Source organism: Geospiza fortis, unplaced genomic scaffold (genome assembly GCF_000277835.1).
Source record: "Geospiza fortis unplaced genomic scaffold, GeoFor_1.0 scaffold186, whole genome shotgun sequence".
Lineage (NCBI taxonomy): Eukaryota > Metazoa > Chordata > Aves > Passeriformes > Thraupidae > Geospiza > Geospiza fortis.
In genome coordinates, this window is record NW_005054331.1 from 5,698,421 (window position 1) to 5,708,222 (window position 9,802).

General features: G+C 39.6%; 1 long non-coding RNA gene across 1 annotated transcript; it reads right to left on the minus strand.

The window, feature by feature from the left end:
• Positions 1-5,156: 5,156 nt before the first annotated feature.
• Positions 5,157-9,797, minus strand: LOC115947937. The gene is made up of 3 exons (XR_004081788.1): positions 9,719-9,797; positions 5,783-6,137; positions 5,157-5,478 (listed from the first exon to the last, which is right to left on the minus strand). It is a non-coding gene; the product is annotated as an uncharacterized LOC115947937 (long non-coding RNA).
• Positions 9,798-9,802: the final 5 nt, after the last annotated feature.

Genomic DNA, 9,802 nt, shown 5'->3' on the forward strand with positions numbered 1-9,802 from the left:
TTCCCTAAGTGCAGCATTTAAGACAGACATAATGCTAACACCTTCTGCAAGCATTCAGATACAATACAAACTCATTCAGAATAAGAGAGATTATTATGTCTACATTGTGTTTTGCAATTTTCACACATACTATACAAACCAATGAAGTCAATCACCTAGAATACACTCTGCAAAATTAGTACAAGCAAAAAGAGAAGCAGAAAAGTACACTCTTTGTGTTCTTTGGCTGGCTAAAGGAACTGGATAACTTTCACAAAACTAAAGTGACACAGAAGTAGAATACACTAAACTGAAAATAAGCAAAAACCTACTTATTTCGCTACTAGCAGAATTTTCAAAGTTCATCCAAACGATTTTGGTCATTTACTTTCAGGAAGGAAATGGCCCATTCTAGCCCAATAAAGGGGTTACATTGCTTTACTCTAAAAGAAGTCACCTCAGATCTCTTGAGAGGACAACATTCCTCACCAATCAGGCATGTCTGACTGGCATAAAACCAGGTCAATATGCAGGGCAAATACTTCGGTGGGATGCATATCAGTTGTACCAGATGATGTAGGATATCATTGTTTATATCAGTACCAGCTGATTCCTGATAATTATACAATTAGGATGCTATTCTTTGTACAACCATTCTCCATATGAGCTTTAGAATGACTTCCTAATTATGAGATGAAAATCACAAAACTCACTGCAATTTTCTTCTATTGAAATCTCAGTATGTTCACATCTATTGATTCAGATAAGCAAAAGCAAAGGTCTAAGTTCATGCAGAACATTAACTAATGACAAAACTGAAAACAATTTCTGCCATACCAAACACTTCAAAATCTCTTATTGTTTTCTTTGTGGAAAATATTGAGTAAGATGCAAACTGAAACCTTTTAAGTTGAACTATGTGTTATCATTAATAAACTTAAGAGTTAATATCAATTGAGGTGAAGATTGTCATATTCAGTGTGGCTACTTATCAGACCAGCAAAGTTTATAACCTTGCCTTCATGCTTCTTACACAAAAACAAAACTGTTTCTCACAGAAAGGCATGGATCATGCAAATACACAGAAGACTCAGACTGCTCATTAACTAGAAAGGGAATTCCAATGTGACTAGAAGCCAAAACTGAAAAACACGTGAAAACACCCTTATACAAGTCTGAGTTAGTAATACCTGATCTCTGTATGCACCTCCCATCCAAAAAACCCAAGACTGAAACCCCTGCCATGGAGATGATCCCCTCAAAAGCAGAGACAGTATTACAGTAACCCCACAATGAACTTGCAAAGGGCAATCTAGATTCGTATTGGAAATCTTTAACACCATTGTTTCATACACTTGTCCACCAAGTCTGAGAAAAAAGAAGGAATGCTGAAGGATATCTGCAATCCTCATAGCAGAGCACTGAACAGAAAGTTTTGCAATAAAAAGATGCTGTTCAACAAAAATTCTCTAACCTACTGAAAATACGTAACAGCACAAATGAAGATTCAACACAAATTCCAGTTCAATGGGGAAGACTTTTACAGTACAAGTAAGTGATCCCAACACTACAGAGAAGACTGCTCCTAGGGATAGTGTATCTTTTCTACCTCTATAAAGGATGATGCTGTTATCCAGACACTTGTTTCATTTTAGGGCACATATTAAATAAAGACACTCCATCAACTGCATTCAGTAAAACCTCACCTAATACAATGTGGAGATGTCAAAATTTCAAGCCTCCAAATGGCAAACTCATCTCTTCAGTTTAGTTGATACATTTAGTTTCATATCCTACACCAAGCACCACATAATGTGAAGTACAACAAAACCAGACGTAGTTTGTTCCTACCCCTTCCCTCCTCGTTTTCTACCACAGCCTTGGGAAAGAACAATGCATGTTGAAGATAGAGGACATTTTTTAAAATTTTAAAAGACTGAAAAAGCAATAAACTCATCACCACCTGAGATAAAGACTCGTTACAAACTGAATAAAATAAGCTTTATTACCTTCACTGCTCTTAAACTGTAACACAGCAACAAAAAACCGTTTATAAAAGTAAAAAGTAATTTGGATTTCAAAATGCAGTTTGGGCCATCTTCTTATTCTCAGACTTTAAAGACTCATACCTATGAAACATTTTCCCTGTCTAACAAATGTAGAATGATGAGGGCTCCTTCTACACCAGTGCCCATTATCAGTTCATCTAATAAAAGCACTGTGAACTACTAAATGGAAACTGCATTGCTCAATGACACAATGCTTCCAAATTTGCAAATACAGTACCTAGATAGGAGAAAGAGTAAAAACATGATTAAGAGACATTGCAGTAATCTTCATGGCAAACATTGCCAAATCAATGATGATTTGGGGAGCTGGACAAGATCTAAAGATCCCTTCCAACCTCAACTGTTCTGTGGTTTGCGGCAAAAATCAAAGCACTTCTGTGTAACTCAAGGTACAAATTCATATCTTTGTTCAAACATAAAGAGAAATAAAATCTTCAAAAATGAAAGTAAATCAAGATAAGAGGGTAATTCTTTCCACTATATATGTACCTCTTCCAATAAATTTTAGTCCTGCCACTAATGCCTGCTTAGTTGAAGATGACAAGCAGGCAGCAGTTTCAAGAAACTATGAAAAATGCAGAACAGCAACTATTATAGTAAGAGTAAAAAGTGAAAGCGTCCTTTGGCACTCTATTACAGGAAATTGGTTATGTATTTGGCTCCTTTGTCACACTCTCACAAAACTTATTAATGAAAATCCTGAATTAATACTTTTATAATGTTTGCTGAAAAATCAAGGTCCTGAAATTAAAGCTCATGTCACTTGAATTCTGCTTTCCTGAGTAATCAGCTTCTGAAACCACTGAAACACCTGTTCTGCAGGAAGTAAAGGTATTATCTGAACATGTAATGAAGAACACCCATAACAAGGGACTTAATAATACTGTCTACATTTTAGGTATCAAACACACTCTTTGAATAGTATGGATTATGAGCATCAAGTTCAACTTACAAGCCACAGACCAACTGGATATATCCCACAAGCTTTCCAGAAGTGATAAAATCTGTCATAATCATTTGGCAGAGCCTTGTTGAGTAAGCATTATCACAACAGACAAGAAAGGAATCACAAACATGACAAAGTACTTATTTCTAATCTATTCAGCTGCTCATTTGAAAAACTGGACAAAAACCGACTCATCTTACTCATACCTAGTTCCCAGATACGTTTTAGATATACCTGTAGCATAGAGACTAGAGCTCACTTCTCTTCCCATACAGCTGGCTATATAGATATCACTACAGGAAACAAGCTGCTAAATCCAGCTACTCCAAGCACACTGCTGATTAGAAAACTGACTCAAGGCTGATGACATCTTCTCCTTGCATTTCCATTCACACACTGCTCTGTCATTTTCATGCAAAGAGATTTCTTTGTCAGCATTCCCTGCTATATAACTCATGAGCAGGGCAGAGAAGAAAAAATATTCTACTACTGCTCCATACATCACATTTAGCAGATAGATATCAAAGGATTTGGAATGAGAATTATGTTCTCCGTACGCATCAACAACAGATTAGTCAAATGACAATCTGTCACTTCATTTTGTTTGATTTTCTCTATAAACACTTTTCAGAAATACTACAAAAAAGTGGAATAGAACATTTTGTAAGAAAAAGAAAAAGTATTTCAGGTTGTATTTTTTAAGATATAAGCTGTGAAGAATTAGCAACGCTATGGTATTATGACAGATCAAGTACCTAACAGGTTTTTGCCTCTCTTTAGAAAATGGGAGAAACCTGATGCAGCTTTGTAAGACTCTATGAATCACATTGTGTACTTTCTGCGATTTCTCCTCTTTCAAGCACACGACATTGACAGCTAAGAAATTTGAAAGGATGTTTGTTTGTTTTGTTTTAGGCCGCGAGGCACCTTAGACATTATTTCAGTCACCCAGAAAACTACGAACTCTCCGCGGGCACCTTTCTGTTGCCCGGCCTCACCTGCTGGGCGTCTCAAGACCTCGGAATTAGACTGCTTAACAATAAATAATGGACAAACATCACTTTGCACTATCTAATGCTCCTCCAAGTAATTTGAGTGCTATAAGAACTTTTCAAGCTAGTTTGATTTTTCAGTATCTGATGGCACATAAAGGGCACAAATTGAACCCTTATCCCAGAGAAAGAAAACAGTCCAGTAGTCAGATGACTGGAAGAAGAGAGTAAGGAAATGGCAACTGGGAATGTTAAAGGAGACAAAGGTAAGCAAATAGTTTATGTATGTTAACAGAGGAAGAGTACTTTAATAAACAAATTAAGGAATCAAAAATGGGTAGAATTTTGATCATAAAATGGAGACTAAGACCGGGCATTGTAGACATAGCATTGAGAAAAAAAAAACAACATAAAAACGAGAGCTGTATAAATACACCAGAGAGATTAAAACAGTGAGACAGCATACAAGAAAAGAGAGAATAAACATAGAATTTTTTGTATTTTTACCTACTCTGGCTAGTAATATTCAGTTGTTTTTTTATTCTTATTCTTTTTATTCCTTCCCTTTCCCCTTTTTTTGCAATCATTCCAGACAAGGGCATGAACAAAATCTGATGCGCTTACATACTTCTATTTTTGTGGAAGGAGAAAAAGTGTATTTTCTTTACAGATTTTTCATATGTCTTTTCCCAGCTGGGAAATATGAGCTACAAGGATCAGATCTATTTTTAATAGACACTATGGCTTCCCATGGAAAATGGAAGAATCAGGGCACTCGTGGGGCCATGAGCAAGGGCAGTGGCGCCGCTGCCCTTCGCTTGTTCGCAGAGCCTCTGCCCGCCTGCTCAGCATCTCCGTCCCCATTCAGCGTCCAAAGCCTCTGCCCTCCTCAGCCGCACCGCCCACGTTCTCCCCGTTCTCTTCCGCCAGCTGTTTCTTTCATCCCTCCTCAGCCTTCCCATCTCCAAAATCTGGAAGCTGTCTCTGCATCCACGCCTGTGGCTCCATCCCTCTCCTGCCCTGTGGAGCATGTCCCAGCACCATCACACCTTTGCCTGGGCCAAGCCCAAAGATAGGACAGCTGCAGCTTCTACAGCACCACCCAAAAGAAAAAAGGCTGGATAAAATAAAGAGGTCTCCGACAGAAACTTACAATGCCATGGCAAGAAATTCACATGTATACACACAATACATAAATATCCTACACCCGAATTGCTCAAACCCAGACTTGTAAAATCAGGTTGTTCCCCAGATGCTTACATTTTGCTGGGTATCTATGACAAGTATACAGCCTATGAGTTATTTTACTTTTGAGAGAACAGCCTCTCATGCTGTAGCAAAATCTCCAAGTCAGTTAAGAAATTAATGTCTTGTATTAGTTTCGTTCATCCAAACACGGTTTTGTAACCCTTTTCCTCTGGCACTCCCTCATTCATAAAAGGCATCTTGAAGAATTTCAGTGGTGGGTAACCAAGTACCCTAAAAATATTAACTGGAAAAAAAAAAGAAAAAGAAAAAATATCAGTCAGAAAACTAAAAACTTTCAGATGTGACCTCCATATGCAGAATGGGCCTCTGTAATAGAGCTTGAGCTGCAGAGGAAAGACATCAGATACTATTTTCTTTTCTCTGCTTCTCATATACATAACATTAATAATTTACAAGCGATGAACCAAAACCCCAAGGACCTTTAAGTCAGAAATATGAAGCAGTAATAGAAAAAATAGGTCAGGAGATGAATATTTTCAATTGATTTTTCCAGACATTTAAAAATCAGTCCGTTGTATAATACTGACCTCATTATATTCTTGAAGAGATTTATAAAGTAGGAATAAGCTGTGTATGAAGCTAACACTTTTATGCCTGTTTTACGTTCAGTTTTCTCAACTAGGAAAAAGTCTACCAGTATCATGGAGAAGCAATACTCATCATCATGATGGGTCATCTTCTCACCAAGAGAGCAAATACAAGGGGCAAGGAAAGCAGGACCCATGCCATGTGTTCTCTTTCAAGTGTCCTGCAAGCATAGCTCTGGAAGAACAGGGGAAGTCCTGAGGCTCTTCACTGATGTCAGAACTGAAGACCAGAAATTTTTCTGTCCAGCAGGATTGATTTGTGACCTCATGTTGTATCCCCATGTCCTGGAGCATACTGTGAGGAGGAACAGAGGAAAATGCACAGATTAACACCCAGCACACACCACACTCTCCTCACCCAGAAGGGAATTAGAAAGGCACCAATGTTGATTTCAGACCTTCCCAGTCACTGTGGGCCTGCATGGTGATCCCCAGACTATGTCTGGCCCTTGCTAATCCCACCAGTCCTGATCCTGATTGTGACCTGAGGATTGTCTTTGTGCTTGATGTTCCACCTGCTCCATTGTCACGTTTGCTCGATAACCTGGGCTCTGGGCTTCACTCCCACGCCTCTCTGCCTTGCTGCCTGGCTGGGGGTGGTGGGATAGGCCCTGGCTAGCAAGGCCCTACCCTGCTGGCCACAGTAGCCCTCCCAGCTCCTGGATTCTCTCCCTCTCAGAGCAGCTGGCACTCATGTCACTAAGAAAGAACTCCACTTGTGAGCCTATCCAGGATGCTGAAACAATCTCAAAGAAAAAATTTGTCTTATATTTGCCATAGGTATTTTTAGGGCCTATTTGTGAACACAACAGAATTTTTGAATTCAACAGAACACTCAAGAAGCCATGGATGTGGAATTTTCCATCAGGCAGTCATCTCAACCAGCACCCCGCCCTTCACCATCACCCAGATACAGGTACATGGAGCACTGTTCATTGATGCAAAGTCCAGGATAACAACCCCCTGTGTCAGAGGGTGCAGTAACTTCTTCCTCGAGGTAATCTTTCTTTGGATGCTCTAAACAACCTGGAAATTCTGTACTTGGCACCACTCGGTCATTCTGAGACTGCCTGTTCCCACAGACTGGAGCACCTGTGCTTTGTAGAGGGTGTGCAGTTTGACTCTCTCAGAGTTTCATGTGTTCATGGGGATTTTTTAACTGTAAAAACTGGAATGGAGCTGAAAGGAAAAAACCAAAAGCAACTGGAGCTCAAGCAACTTCAGAAACATGAAGGTCACAAAATAAAAAAAAAAAATTGGTTTTCCCATTAAATAAAGAAGTAGGAGATGTAGTTAGAGAACAAACTAAATTTGAGCTAAGTTTCAGTGAGTGCTTTGCAGAACAGGAAATCTGGCATGCCTTCTTATAGATAATGCAAAAGATAATAGTCTGTCTTCAAATGCAGATGTGCAAGGCTTAAGTAGTCTGATAGACCATTATTCAAAGAACATCACAAAATATCAATTCTCAGTATTGTAAGGGGCAATGTACAAGGTTTGCTACCACATGGACTTTTGAAAGTCCTATTTATGTGTTCTTGCTGTGTGGCTGACTTGGTCTGTGTTATGTACTCCAACAACAACAGAAAGTCTTATCAGAAGTCCTATTGGAATACATGGGTGAATGTGTAAACAATCTCAATAAATATGTATGAATTGCCCTCAAGTAGCAGTGACAGTAAATACACCAACTTCAGTTTGAAGAGATTTGAAATATTTATGTATATCAACCACTTCATATAAATTTAAGTAAACTCTTAAAAGCTGGGCACTTGTCCTACAAAAAAAAAAGGAAAATGCAAAAGTAACTCCAAATCCAACACAAGTCATTGGATGATAACAGATGAAGCTTCATAGAGCTGGAGCTAGTATTTAGAAGGGAAACAGTGATTTACTAAATTCTGGCTTTCCTTTTATTTTCACAAGGCAAAAGTTAGCAATAGATATTAGGACTTTTTGAATCTAAATAATTATTCTAAGAACTTTATATTAGTAAAAGAATAAAGTAAAAGTTATGCAATTTTAAGAGTAGTATTTTATGTTTAACACTGAATACCTAGTAAATTTGTTACTATTCCATGTTTTATGTATTTTGGATTTTAATTACAAACTCAAAATTTACTATGAGTATACCTGTCAGTAGGCAAAGAAGGAAAACAACCTACAGTGCTTTAAAAAGCACTCAGGAGCTCGTGAATTTGAAAAACAGGCTTTTGATGATTCCTGTGACCTCTTCTCAAGAATCAAATAATGTATCTGCTATGGTCAGGATTAAGGAAGCTGTCCTTAAGATACACTTCCTTCACAAGCCTCACACAAAGAGGATTTGTCTAAAAGCAGATTGCCATGTGTTCCAATCAACATCCCAGCTCGTGGAAAGATATTTTTATTTGTTAGGGAGAAGAGTGATCATACAGAGTAACAGTTTAAGTTCAGGAAAATCAATTACACACAAATACAAAACTGTAATGCTCTGTTTTACTGGAATACAACAAAGGAACTAGTGATGTTAAGTAAAACATAAATAGAGCAAAAATTCATCACCAAGACAAGTACAAGGTGCTACACCTGATATGACATACCCCCAGAGCCCAGTGTAGGCTCAGAGCTGTGTGACACAGAAACAGCCTTGTGGAAAAGGGCCTGGGAGTCTGGATGGACATCAGGCTGAATTGCACTTAGCCGTGCACCACTCAGCAAGGAGCACAGAGCAGATCCTGGGTTGCATCTACAGGGGCATTGCTAGCAGGGACAGAAACTTGATCATCCCACCTTGCTTGGTGCATTTCAGGCCACACCTGGAGTATTGTGTCCAGTTCTGCTCCCAGCAGTTCCAAAAAAAATTGTGGACAACTGGAGAGCATCCAAATTAAGGCCATAAAGGTGATCAAAGGCTCAAGAACACAGACTGAAGACTGAAGGACTTTGATTTTTCTGCCCGGAGAAGCTTGGCAGGGACTTTAGCACAGTATTGTGACACTTACAGAGTGGCTTCGGTGATGGAGGCTCTCTCTTCACAAGAAGACAAAAGGCAACAAGTGTTAAGCTGTACCAGGAGAGCTTTCATCTTGATATAGGGAACTTTTGCCCAGTGAGAACAACCAATCACTGCAAAAAACCTCTCCCCAGGGAGTTCCCATTGCAGGTTTTCAAGATGGTCTTGGACAGGGTGTTAGATTATCTCATCACAGTTCCCTTTACTACAAAAGGTTGGACCAGATGATCTTTCAGTGTCCTTCCACCTGGTGCTGTTCTATGGTTCTGTGCTTCTACAAGGGTGTGTGCTGCACAGACTTCAGTAAAACAAAAACTGGTCAGGAACAGCTAATTCCAATAACACTGTTTTCTATACTATTTGCAATAAAAGTGTTAATTATGCATGCTTTGAAAGACTTTCTACATGAAGGAAGGTTGTAGCCCGTTGGGAGCTGGTCTCTTCTCCCAGACAACACGATGAAAGGACTTAGTCTTAAACTGTACTAGAACTTGTTGTTATTGTTTCCCAGAAATGGTGATTATACATTGGAATGGACTGCCCAGGGAGGTGGTGGAGTCACCGTCCTGAAGGCGTTTAAAGAAAGGCCAGGCATGGCACTTAGAGCCATGGTCTAGTTTACATCGTGCTCAGTCATAGGTTGAACTCAGTGATCTCAAGTCTTTTCCAACCGAATTGATTCTGTGATTCTGTAACAGTAAAATAATGATTATGGAATTTAGAGTTGTCTCCCTTTCCACTGTGTCACATTCTTACATAGCCCAGGCCCATGTTGCTGCGCACTCCTCAATGACATCGTCGCTCAGCACCTTTATCCCGAGGCGCGGGGATCCCGCACCACAGCACCCCGAGCCGGCAGAGTCACCCGAGGCAGTGTGTACCTTTAAACCACCATCACACCGGCTCTCGCCCCAACATCCCCGCCCTGTCCCCAGCCGTCGGTGCCGCCCCCTGGGGCTGACGGC